At 33.7% G+C, this 13,789-nt stretch overlaps 1 long non-coding RNA gene and 1 pseudogene across 2 annotated transcripts in view; one reads left to right on the top strand and one right to left on the bottom strand.

The window, feature by feature from the left end:
• The window catches only part of LOC113604116 (uncharacterized), a 426,541-nt gene that overhangs the window by 115,596 nt on the left and 297,156 nt on the right, over positions 1-13,789 (top strand). The window lies entirely within an intron of this gene.
• Positions 8,101-9,036, bottom strand: LOC106970643 (thioredoxin-dependent peroxide reductase, mitochondrial-like; annotated as a pseudogene).

The raw sequence follows: 13,789 nt of genomic DNA, 5'->3' as shown, positions 1-13,789 counted from the left end.
CTCCATATTTCCTGATAAGAGAGTGTAAACTTCACCACTACTCCATATATACACCTAAAATGTCCTCAGCTGTTTTTGGAAGTCCCCAGAGAGAATCTTATGAGTGTTCCCAAATAGATGCTCTCAGTGACTACATGTTTCTTTTTCTTTTGGTCCATGTTTCTTTTGGAGATGTCACCAAGAAGATTCATGAAGGAGTGTTGGTCTCTCCCTGCTTCTTGGTTTGTTTCCTACTATTATCTGTTAATCACCACTGTACCAGGATCTCACTCAACTGAAGTTCTTTTAAAGAGGGAAAGATACCTCCAAGCACACAAATCTATGTGTCATTCCTTGTCACAAAAGTCTCAGACATGTCAATTTTATTCCCCCAAACTCACTTAAATCATGCATAAACATTTTTTCAGCATCTTGCTTGAGCATCTTTTTTTTTTTTTTTTTTACTTACATAGGAGTTCATGAAGGTTGGCCTAGAAGCTAGCAGTCTACTCAAAGCAGAGCTTGCTTTTTATGCTGAATCTTTTCTTGTCTTTTATTTGAGGATTAGAATTTACAAATAATTATTTGATTTAAAACTTTTTAACAATTCTATTATATAGGTAGGACACATTATTATCATCACTTTATAGACCAGAAACCTGAAACTTGAAAAGCTGCATTCACTCAGCAAGTAAATTGCAGAGCTGAAACTCAAATCCAAGTTGTCAGAATCCAGATATAGTCCACTATGCTCAACTGTCTTCACAGAGATGGGAGATATGCTGTGTGTCAAATGCCATCCTATAATGTGTAACACCTGCAATTGCAGAATGACATTCTGCCCTTAACAGAGTAGATTCCTCTTACTGATTTTAGATACCTCATCAAAGCCATCATTCCTCTCAACAAAAATGCATGTTACTGGGGAATTATGTGGAAACACACACTTCACGTTTTTTTTTTTTTTTACAAATAGATCCAGGGTTTTAGAGATGTCCTGAACCACAGAGCTATATTAAAGGAACATCTGCCCTCTGCATACTGATTCGGTTCTCTAAAGCGGCTTTTATAAAAGAGGTTTTACTGTGTGTATTTCAGTGTTAGTATATATATTTATTTTGATTTCAAAATCCTTTATCCAAGGTGTATGTTCTTATTAAAAATATTAAATATGCATAGAGGGGATTGAATCTACATGGTAAAGGATAAATTTAATTGAAACACTCAAAAGTTCTCTTTTCCTGGAAGTTGTATTAACAAATTATGGTTTCTTATGTTTATAGTAATGAATTGAACTTTTAAATAATAATACCTGTATATTTGAATTGAATTATATATATAATCTATATTTATAAATCTGTGTATATGTATGTGCAAATATATATTTAATTGCTTCTTCAAATTACTTAAGCAGATTTGAGCAAACAGTTCTTGTGCAGACACTTAACAAAGTATTAAAAATTTTTTTCTTAATGTTTATTTATTTTTGAGAGAGAAAGAGACTGAGCACAAGCAGGGGAGGGGCAGAGAGAGAGAGGGAGGCACAGAGCCCAAAGTGAGGCTCAACTTGGGAATGGTGAGATCATGACCTGAGCCAAAGTTGGGCGCTTAACTGACTGAGCCACCCAGGTGCCCCTAACAAAGTATTTTTAATAATTAAAAAATTATGTCTGCATGACCATTTTAGTCAATTGAGGTGATTGACTAGTAACTGATCAATATCAATAACCTGTATGAACATTGTCAAGGATGGTAGTGGAGGTAGAAGCTCCACCTCAGTGGTTCTTAACCTTGGCTGCCCTCTGAATCACCTGATGGACCTTTAAAAAAATGCTTCATGCTGTGGCTTTAGTTTTAGGAATTTTGATTTGACTACATGGAGCATGGCCTGAACAATGGGATTTTTTAAAAAGCTTCTCCAGTGGTTCTAGTTTGTATCTAAAGTTAGCATTCACTGCCATACTGCATTTGTTTCCCCCCAAATGGAATAATTCTCAAACAGCACAGGAAAGAGCATATTCATTATAATCTGTCAAGCCAGGACAAATTGAGATTATTTTTGAGGAGAGGAGCTCTATTTAGCTAGAGTATAGGGGACCAAAGTGGTAAATTCAGCCCACTCTTATAAATCAATCTTTTTTTCTTCTTATAAATTACATACACCAGATAAAATCTGAATTAATAAACATGCAGCTATATGCTGCTTACATAGTCTGTGTGATTAACCTTTCTGCCTTGCATGATGAATTATAATCCATGATTGCATTTAATCAGAATTATGGAATGCAGTTTGTTTAAGTCTTACCTGAACCCTGTGATGTACCCCCTTATTCTTAACATGTCAAAAATGTACACCGGGTTACATTTTTGAATCATAGTTTAATAAAACCAGTCAAAAGTTAAAAAAAAACACTCAAGGCTGAATTCCTGTCATCAGAGGAACTTTCAGTTTTTTGAACCATATCTAGAGTGGTTTAGGGAATTGGAATAGTAATAGAGGCAAGAGAAGGGAAGAGTTTTAGAGAAGCCCATGGACTATGGATCCAATTTAAATTTTTAAAAAATTTTTTTAATGTTTATTTTTTATTTTTGAGAGAGAGGGAGACTGAGTGCGAGTGGAGAGGGCTAGAGAGAGAGGGAGGCACAGAATCTGAAGCAGGGTCCAGGCTCTGAGCTGTCAGCACAAGCCTGACACGGGGCTTGAACTCATGAACCATGAGATCATGACCTGAGCTGACATTAGCACTTAACTGACTGAGCTACCCAGACACCCCTCCATTTTAATTTTTTAACTCTTATTTATGCTGATGGCTTTCCTGGAAACTCTTCTTCCTGCACCGCCATTTCAAGAAATGTAAAGTTAGCAGTTGAAGATATATGCAGTTACTTGAGGAGGGAGAGTGTAGATTTAGAAGGATGATTTCAGGGCTGACTCCTGTTAGACGATGTTGTGCCTTTCTCTCCACTCCTGCATTTAGCCTATGCAATAACTAGCAGAACTGTACCTGGAACGACTGGGAGCAAACAGTTCTCTCTGGAGAGGTTTTAGATTTTAAATGCAGATGATTAGATAAAAAATGGAGTGAATATGAGAAAATGCAAATACATTTTTATCATTTACATATACCTCCAATTCTTTTTTTTCCCATCCCCATAATACCATATGATGCTGTTTTTTTTTTTTTTTTGGGTTTTTTTTTGTTTGTTTGTTTTGAGTATAGTTGACAATGTTCCATTAGCTTCAGGTGTATAACTTAGTGATTTGGCAAGTTTATACATTATACTATGTTCACCACAAGTATGCCTACCATCTGTCCCATTATATCATTATGATAGTATCATTGATTGTATTCCTCATGCTTTGCTTTTTGTTCCCATGACTCACTAATTCCATAAGTGGAGACCTGTGTCTCCCACTCCCCTTCACCCATATTGCTTAATCCCTTACCCTCTTTTCTGTCTGATAACCCTCAGTTTGTTCTCTGTATTTATACTTATGATTCTGGTTTTTGTTCATTTTTTTTAAGTCTTTGGGGTTTTATTTATTAAAAAAATTTTTTTGAATCTTTATTTATTTTGAGAGAGAGACAGAATGTGAGCAGGGGAGGAGCCGAGAGAGACAGAAACGCAGAATCAAAAGCAGGCTCCAGGTCCTGAGCTGTCAGCATGGGGTTCAAACCCATGAACTCTGAGATCATGACCTGAGCCAAAGTCAGACGTTTAACCGACTGAGCCACCCAAGCGCCCCTGTTCATTCATTTTTTTAAGATTCCATTTATGAGTGGAATCATATGGTATTTGTCTTTCTCTGGCTGACTTACTTCACTTAGCATAATACCAAATAGGTTCACCCATGTTATCTCAGATGGGACAGTCTCATCTTTTTTTATGGCTGTGTAATATTTCCTTATAACCACAATGCTAATGTAATCATTAAATCTTTTTCTTAAAAGTTGGTATTTCATTTTAAGAATGTTGGGCAACAGATATCCTTACCTCCCCCAAATGATGGTATACATTCAGGGTTATAAAACCGACAGAAATGATTAAAAGATAATTAACATATCAAAGGCTATAAAATCATCAGTGTTAATAATCATGGAAATGTGTCAACATTCTGCCCTGTTAATAACTATGCTTAATAATAATGAGAATATTTTTTGAGTACTTAAAGGACTAAGCACATTTTTAATTTACATGGATTAATTTATTTAAAACTCATTACAGCCCTAAGAGGTACGTCTTGTCATCTCCCATTTTACAAATGTGCAAATTGAGGCTAGTAAGGGAAATAATCTGCCCTAACTCAAGGTCAGGATATGAACTTGGACATTTTGTTTCCAGCATCTACATATTGTTAACTCCTATACAATATAATCTATATACCAAGTGGTTTGAATCATTTGGGGAAAAAAATGCAAGGATTTGAATGTCTGAGAAGAATTGCCCTGTATGACAGCAAGGTAAGTGGAGGAAGCCCTGAAAAATCTCATTCATATTTTCTATTTAAGAGAACATGAAGAATCTGGCTTACCAGGAAAAAAATATGAAAAATGTTCCTCACTTGTTTTGATAAGCAGGACTAAAGACTGGGACTGGGATGCTACCCAACCTTGCAACAGATGAAACAGGAAGACACAAATAATCTCCTAGGAATAATTGTATTAGCCAATTATTAGGACTGGCAGCAGTAAACAGAGGAATCTGAGCAGAGGAAAATAATTGCACATCAAACAAAAGTGGTGACCAGTGAACTGACCCTTGATGTAGGAGTTTAAACAAAATAAGACAAGAACAGAGACAGAGTTCCCCACCATAGACTTGGAATCTTCCTTATTCCTTTAGTAGTAGAATGTGTAACATGAGCAGATATTCCAGAAAAGGCATGAAACACCACTCAGGTAACTGAACTGAATTGAAGAAAATTCACTTCCATTATATTTTAGTTTTGTCTTCATTTTTATTCTGGTTAAAAAAAATTCTGTTCAAGTATGACAAACATGTAGGAAATTACATAAATCAAAAGAACAAAACAATCAAGAAATGACCACAAAGTGAAAAATTTCACATAACCATTGCATGGATCAAGGGATAAAACATTTGTAGTGCCAAGATGTTTTCCTTAGACTCTCTTTTGACTTCTAACACCATGTATTGGTTTTGCAGATTTTTGTATTTTATATAAATGGAACACGATGCATATATCCTCTTGTTACTTGCATCTTGTACTCATGAAGTTCTTTCCTGTTGTTACTTGTAGCAGTAATTCATTCATTGTCATTGTTATATATTGGTTGTGGCAGATTGCTGCAGTGATAGCTCCCAGTAAATCATGCTTGTCTGTGTGTATGCCCTCTGTAATGTGCTGTTGGCTTCTTCTGTCAAAAGATGGAGGCTGTTTTTTCACTGTATTGAATCTGGGCTGGCTTTATAAATTCTTTGACTTAGATTTTGGTGGAAATGATATTATGCAACTTCTAGCGCTTCTTATCCCTGAGTACTTGCAGTTTCCTCTCTCGCCTTCTTATGTCCTTTTATTATCATGCTCTGAAGAAGCCTAAAGTATCCTACTAAAGATGAAAGGCTCTGTGGGATGACAGAAGAGTAATAGTGAGCCCAGTGATAGCCAGAACCATGTTCCAGAGACCATCTTGCATCTGCATATCTAGGGGAAACATCAGATGACCATAACCACATGAGTGAATCCAGACAGACTGGTCGAAGAAACCCCTAGCCAACCTACAGTTTCTGAAAATATTACGTTGTAGTTTTAAGTCATTGAGTTTTAGTTTAATTTGTTATGCAGCAACAGATAACTGAGATAGCACAGGTGAAAACATTGCTATTTATTTGTCCATTCTATAATGGACATTTGGATATTTCCAGGTTTTGGCAATTCCAAGTATTTCCACTATGATGTGTTTTAGGAAACACATGTATGTATTTCTGTTGAATATATATCTAGAAGTACACTTGCTAGTTTGAGTATAAATAGATATTGGATACAGTTTTCCAAAGTGGCTGTATCAATTTTACTCCTATCAGCAATGTAACAGAGTTCCAGTTGCTCCATATTCTTATTAATCCTTGGCACTGTCTCTTATTTTCACTTTAGTCATTCTGGTACGTAGTTAGTAGTATCTCACAGTAGATTTAATTTGAATTCTCTAATGACTAAAGAATTTGATCTTTCTCATATGTTTATTGGCCCTTGGGATATCTTTTTAAAAATAAAGTATTTGGTTAAAGTCTGTTACCCATATTATTATTAGATTGTCTTTCTTTTTCTTACTAGTTTTTAGAATTTCTTTATATATTCTGGTTACAAGCCTTTTATCAGTTTCATGTGTTAGGAACATCACTTCCCACATTGTGGCTTGTCTTTTTATTCCTGTAATGGTATCTTTTGAATGTTTGGATCATACCACCACTTAGGCCAACTGAGGTGTTAGCTGAGGGTGAGGGGAATTTAGAATGGATTTTGGAGAAGGGAGAACATATGTGACAATATGGTCCTAAGATCAACTGAGTGATGGGACTGTGGTTCATGCCACAGACCTCCCTCTTTTGGGTTTCTCCTTAGGAAGAGAGGCCTGTGGGAATAGCATAAAAGTTGGACTATGGCAACAGTGAGATGTGCCTCACAAACCTCCAACCACACAGGGAGTGTGAGTAATGATCTGAAGCACCGTTTTATTGTTTATTGGCCATTTATGTATCTTCCTTTGTGTAGTGTCTATACAGTTCTTTTGCTCATTTAAAACTTGGGTGTCTTTTTTTAATGATGTACACTAGTTGTTTATATATTGTGAATATGAATTCTTTGTTGGATCAATACATAGACACTATTTTTCTCTCAGTCTGTGGTTCTTAATGGTATTTTTTTTTGTGGGAAAATGATTTTCATTTTAACGAAGTCCAACTTAACTTTTTCTTTTTATGTTTAATGCTTTTTGTATCCTTCTCAATGAATTATAATGCATCACAAGTTCTTGAAAATATTCTCATAAAGGCTTTAGAGTAGACTGCATGTTAAAGCAATGTACACCATATCGTCACAAATTAACTTTTGTATATAACATTAGATTAAGTATAAAGGTTCTCTCAGATATGTAGTTGTTTCAGAATAATTTATTGAAAAAGCCACCCCCAACCACTGAATTGTATTGGTCAAAAGGAATTGATCATATGTATTATGTGGTATTTTTATCTCTCTTTTTCCTTGATCTGTATATTTTCTTTTGCATCAATACCAAACTGTCCTATTTACTGTAGCTTTATAGTCAATCTTAAATGTGATGCTGTAAGTCCTCTAACTTTGTTCTTCTTCAAAATTTTCTTAGATTCTCTAGATCCCTTATATTACCATGTGATTTTCAGAATCAGCTTTTCAAGTTCCATAAAAAAGTATACTAGGAATTTTATTGGGATTTCGTTGAATCTTTTTTTCTTTTAAAATATGTTTATTATGTACTTTACATTGAGCACTTCAGAAAAGAAAATAATTACAATGATTTCAAAATACAATTCCTGGATTCAATAAATATTTTTTTATGATTACATCCAATTAATATCTAGAATTGTATGTAGACCCTAAGACAATTAACAAGTAAAATAGCTATATTAATCTCAGGGATGAGAAACATGCATGATCACTTAAGTCACTTTATCACCCTGTTTTTTTAGAAAAACATGATTCACATTTGTTTCAAGTACGTGTACATCCATTGTAAGAGTTAAATTAGACTGCTGATGTTAACACCTTAAAACTATGATCTTTGTTATCTTAAAAGAAAATTCAGTTCAGTACAAAGAAATTCAAGAAGAAAATTTCAGGACCCTTGATCAGAAGCTTTTGATGGTTGTTGTACTACTCTGGTGTACATAAAAGTTTAAGTTAGACTAATAAAGAAGAGTGTTTCCTCTTCCCATTAAAGATACAATCCAAGAAATAGGTAAACTAGCATTCCATAAACTAGCTAGCCCTCCAGAAGTTACTAAGAAAAGACTCTTGATGTATATGAGTACATTTAAAAGCCTTAGCCAATGTTACAAAAACAAAACATTTAGCATATTATTTATGAGCACAAGCATAATTGCTTTCTGTCTTCTATAAATAACCATCTTTCAAATGCTAAAAGTGAGTTCCAACTGTGGTTCTTTTCTGATGTGAGAAGCTACAGGTATGCATGAGATGATTACTGATTTACTTTCTCAAAGTATTCTTCGGAGGCAATTGGGTTTGGCTTGATTGTAGGAGAATCCAGTGTCTAGTTTTCAGGGCAGATTTCTTCATTGGGTTTCCACAAACTGAAATGGCTTTACCAAGTGGAGGGTCTCCTCTGCATTTTGGCCCACTGAGAAATCACTGATGCTCAGATACTTGACGACTTTACTGGGGTCAGTTATGAAGAGATAGATGTCTTAAAGCAACATCAGGGACTTCTAACAGTACACTGTAGTCTCAGGAAATCTGTTCAGTCAATTCTGACAAGAGTGTGATGTTCATGTTGCTCAAACTGCCATTCTTCCTTGGTGTGTTTATCCAGGCAAGATAGGTGAAGTGGGAATCTTGAAACTGCAGCAACTTCACAGTTTATATCATGAAATTCGCTGGCTTTGTCACTAACAGCATCAATTTCTGTAGGACAAACAAAAGTGAAATCCGAAGGATAGAAGAATAGCGCCAATATTTCCCCTTAAAGTCATCAAGCCTTAGGTCTTGGAACTCTCTGTTTACAATTGCAATACCCTTTAAATAGGGTTTGTGCTACGTGCTGGCAAGGGCATAGTATGAGGAACTGGTGCCAAGAGCGAACTTTACTTGACCAGAACCAAATCATAACACATTTGTCAAGCATGTTCTTCAGGAAACAGCAGGTCTAAGGCTGCAGAGGCATAGATGCCCCCAAGGAATAGCACTCACATGTTGGGTAATCCAAGCCTGGAGAAACCTTCCCACTTTGGCTGCCATCTTCAATGCACACTGGTTTTGTGAGGCAGACTGGGATTTCATTGATAAATTTGGGGGAGAATTGACCTCTGAACAATTGAATACTTAAGTACATTTACATGATAATTGTTTACTCCAGTCTTAGAGGTAACATTGACACAGCAGAAACACAACTCAAGGTTACAGGGTGAAAAGAATTACCATTGATAAAGAACAGGACAGGGTGAAAAGAATTACCATTGATAAAGAAGTGGTTGTCACCTGAAAGAAGATGATACATATGAAAATTAGAAAACAAACAAACACAAATACAGCATGTAGCAAATGAAATACTTAAGTAGAGAATGGAGCTAGTGGTAATAGAATCAACATTCAAATTCATAGTTCAGTATTTACTAAATCAAAGCAAATCAGTAAGGCTAATTATGTTTTAGGAAAAACTAACAGAGGATAACCACATTAAGATAAGATTTAGGGAAGTTACTGAATTTCAAAGACAAGGAATAGTATATAAGATTTCTGGTCAATACGGTATGTTAAACTGATATAGAAAATCATACTCCTATCTGAAACACATGTTGATAAATTTAACAATAAACTTTCAAAAATACATGTCAATTCTTGAAAGTACGTGGAAAGGCCCTAAGAACTAGAAATAAAGAAATATTGTAAAGCCATAGTTGCAAGTGAGGGAGGCTGAAGCTGAATGGTTTTAGAACTGGACATGTGTTACTGCTGCTAAGGTTCCAAGATCTAGACTCAAATCAGAGATGAAATCTAAACCTGTGCCTTGTAGGGAGCTTTCTACATAAAACTTAGAACCATCAAATGTTGTCTAGTCCTTGAAATAGAGGCTAGAAAACCTACTCACAGACTGGGAGGTGCCCTAGCAATCTGAGTCATTCTAAAAATAAACATAGTAAATCCACATATGTAAAAGAGTCTCATATTAGTCAAAACACACTATGTAGATATATTTCATTTATAAATAGACACAAAACATTGTATCATGACCCAGAAAGGTAAAATATATTTCTGGAAAAATGTACCATAAAATATTAGTCAAGTAAATGCTTATTGATTAATAAACAAAAAATATTTAACATGCAAAGCATTTAATAGGAATGAAAAGGGATGCAATATAGATATAAAAGGAATATTCCACCAAGAAGCAATAAAATTAAAACTTTTATAACATTACCTCAAAATATTTAAAGCATATTTAAATATTAAATAAAGAGTGAAGGTGATCAAAAGGTACACACTTCTAATCATTAGATAAATAAGTCCTGGGGATGTAATATACAGCAAGGTGACTGTAATTTACAATACTGTATTCTATATTTGAAAGTTGCTAAGAGGGTAGGTCTTAAAAGTTCTTATCACAAGAAAAAAATTTTGTAGAAATAATATTTAAAGCAAAAATGGACACAGTTGTAATGAAAATTTGACTAACCTATAGTTACAGCAGGAAATACGCATATGCCTTTTTTAGTAACTAATAAATAGACAAAATGTTTTCAAGGATACAGGTTTGAACAGTTCAGTTACCACGTTTTATCTAATAGATATGAGATATGTGTGAGACCTGATACATATAGTTCCTGACCATAACAAATAGAGAAGCCACATTCTTTTCAAGTACTGAGAGATTAATGTTTTCTATTATGTTAAAATATTTCAAAAGTGATAGATTTTAAAAACAAAATGTTGTATATACAAAGTATAGAACAAGACAATATATATTAATAAAAATCAGACAGTGCAAACTTAGTATACATATAAACATATGTAATAAAATGTAGAAACCCAGATGAGCTGGTTGGTGGTTGTCTCTGAGAAGAGAGGTAGCAGAATGAGACCTCGGAGATGTATTAAGGGGACTTAAAGTCTGGAATGATTAGTTTATTAATAATAATTTAAAAAAGACCTAAAGCAAACATAGTAAAATTTTTTAGCATATTGTTGATCCTGGATTGCAGTTACATTGGTATTTGCTATACTGTAATTTTCTGTATGTTTGGATACATCATAATATTTAAAAGGAGTGACTATAATCTTCTAGAAGAATTGATTGGTAGATAAGAACTTGCTTTTGGGATGATATGTCTTAAGTCTTATCTTGATATATTCATATAAGCTTGATATTATGAACTCTGATAAAATGCAATGTCAAGAAGATCTTTATAAATTAGCAGCAGAGTTTTAACAAATTTCTTGGAATTTGTCTAAGAGAGTGCCTTAGAGTTACAACAGTTCAGGGGTATTTATTAAAATACTATAAAGTCTGCCTTCCCATCACTAACATTGGAACTTATCACTTTCAGTGGATTTCAATAAACCTCAAATATTACAGAGTTGTTCTAAGAATTAATGGCAGTAATGTATGCCAGGCATATAATATAAATCAACAACAGAATTATGCCATAAAGATGCAGTATCCAAGCAGAAGATAAACGTCAGTCAAAAGTATTAGGAAAAAAAAATCAAGGTGGCTTCAGTATTTTCTTGGGAGCATTAGATACCAGTAGTCAACCAAGCAATACACAAAGAGTCCTATGGGTAAGCTATGTGATCCCAATATTTCATATCAGCTATGTTTTCATTTATGTATGAAGGCAACCTAAAAATAAACTTAAATATGCAAGGGATCCTAAAATATATCATCTGTGTGTTCTTTCTAAGTAACTTACCTGAACAAGGAAAACTTCATCAAAAAAAGAATAACTCTGTTTTGTTTAATGTTCTGTGTATTGTGTTTATTTTGCCCAACATTGATATTGCTGTATTTGTTCTGTTTTTATTTGTGTAAATCTCATTTTCCTTTGCCTACCCTTTTATACTAAAGCTATAAATTACATTGTTTTATATCATCTTGGATACAGTATGTGATTGGAACTTATTTCTTTTACCTCTTTCAATTTAGGAGTCAATTTATTTTAGAACATGGTTTTTATCTCTCTTAACTTCTATGATACATATTTGGACTTAATTCTCTTGTATCAGTGTTTATTTATGTATGATCCTATTTTTGGTTTTCTTGCTGTGTTTTGTTTCCTTTCTGTTGATATATGATATCTCTTTCCTTTATGCCTCCTCCCAAGTCCTTCATCATATCTCAGTAACTTGAAAATATATACTGCAGCATATTTTTAGGTCTATTAGTAATTATCTCCATTAATTTAAATATTCTTATATTACAGCTTGAGAAATGAAATGGCATATATTGATCGCCCTCATATAAAAGATGAAGAATTAGCAAATGTCTATTTTTGTTCTTCTCACCATTTTGTTAGCATATAGTTAGTCTCTTTATATAGCTTTTGTTTAAATAATGATAACAATTGCATTCTTGTTTGTAGAGAGCTGTATTACATCAGTAATGTAAGCCCACAGAGCAAGAAGATTTAAAAAGTAGACAATGACTTGAACAGTTATAAATATACTAATTAATAGAATATTCCATATTTAGTGCCTTTCAGACAGAAACCAACTAGTTTTGGGGCACCTGGATGTCTCAGTAGGTTATATCTGACTCTTAGTTTTGACCCAAGTCATGATCTCACTATTGGTGGGATTGAGACCTGTATTGGCTCCATGCTGTCTGTGGAGCCTCCTTGGGATTCATCTCTCTCTCACTCTCTGTCTCTCCTTCTCTATTCCTTCCTGTTCTCTCTCTGTCTCTCTCAAAATCTAAATAAACTTAAAAAATCCCCAGAAACCAGCTATTTTATGGGCTATGAAACATTTACAAAAATGACCATACATTAGGTCACAAAGAAAACCTTAATAAATACTTTAGAGTGGAAGGAATGCAATGATGTCTTTTGATCACAGTGTAATAAAAATTAGAAGTCCATAATAAAAAGAAAAGTCCATGACCAAAAAAGGAATAAACAGTGAAAAAATTTTTAAATATTGAAAAAGGAAATAACATTTACAAAAATAAATATATCAGACATTTAGAAAACTAAATAAATATAAATTTTTAAAAACTTCTTAAACAACTTGTAAGTAAAATAAATGTAAATTATGATATCTAGAAATTAATGATAAGAGCACTATTTATCATAACATATGAGATTTCTACAAAGTTATACTTGAAGTATTTATAACTTTTGACATCTTCAATATATAAAAAATGAGTGAAAACAATGAATTAAGCATCCAATTTTAGAAGTTAAAAATGAACAAAATAAATCTTTTTTAAATTTTTTAATGTTTATTTTTGAGAGAGAGAGAGAATGAGTGGGGGAGTGCCAGAGAGAGAGGGAGACACAGAATATGAAGCAGGCTCCAGGCCCCAAGTTCCAAGCACTAGCACAGAGCCCAAAGCGGGGCTTGAACTCTCGAACCATGAGATCATGATCTGAGCCAAAGTTGGATGCCTAACCAACTGAACCACCCAGGTGCCCCAAGGGCAAAATAAATCTAAGGAAAGCAGTAGGAAAAAGTCAAGGATAAATGCAGAAATCAATGAATTAAAACTGAGGAAAGTAGGATAAAATATTAAGTAAAAAGAGAAGGAGATTTTTTATTAGGTAGAAAAAGGTAAGTTGATAAAATTAATATTAATACACTAGGCACAGATCTGGTTTAAAAAGATGGAATATGACAAATGAACAGTTCACCAGATTAATTACCTTTAGAGTTAAACAACAACCAAAAAAAAAAACACCACAAATGTACATATGTAGAAACTGAGTAAGGAAAAATAACTATAGATAAAGAGGAAATGATAAGATTTATAAAATAAAATTTTCAATTGTATAATAATAACTGAAAATGTTAATAAAATATACAAAGATAAGGAAAAATAAAAATACCAAGATTGGTTCAAGAAAAGAAAGAAGTGAC

Source organism: Acinonyx jubatus, chromosome A2 (genome assembly GCF_027475565.1).
Source record: "Acinonyx jubatus isolate Ajub_Pintada_27869175 chromosome A2, VMU_Ajub_asm_v1.0, whole genome shotgun sequence".
Classification (NCBI taxonomy): domain Eukaryota; kingdom Metazoa; phylum Chordata; class Mammalia; order Carnivora; family Felidae; genus Acinonyx; species Acinonyx jubatus.
This window is presented reverse-complemented; position numbering and strand designations above follow the sequence as displayed.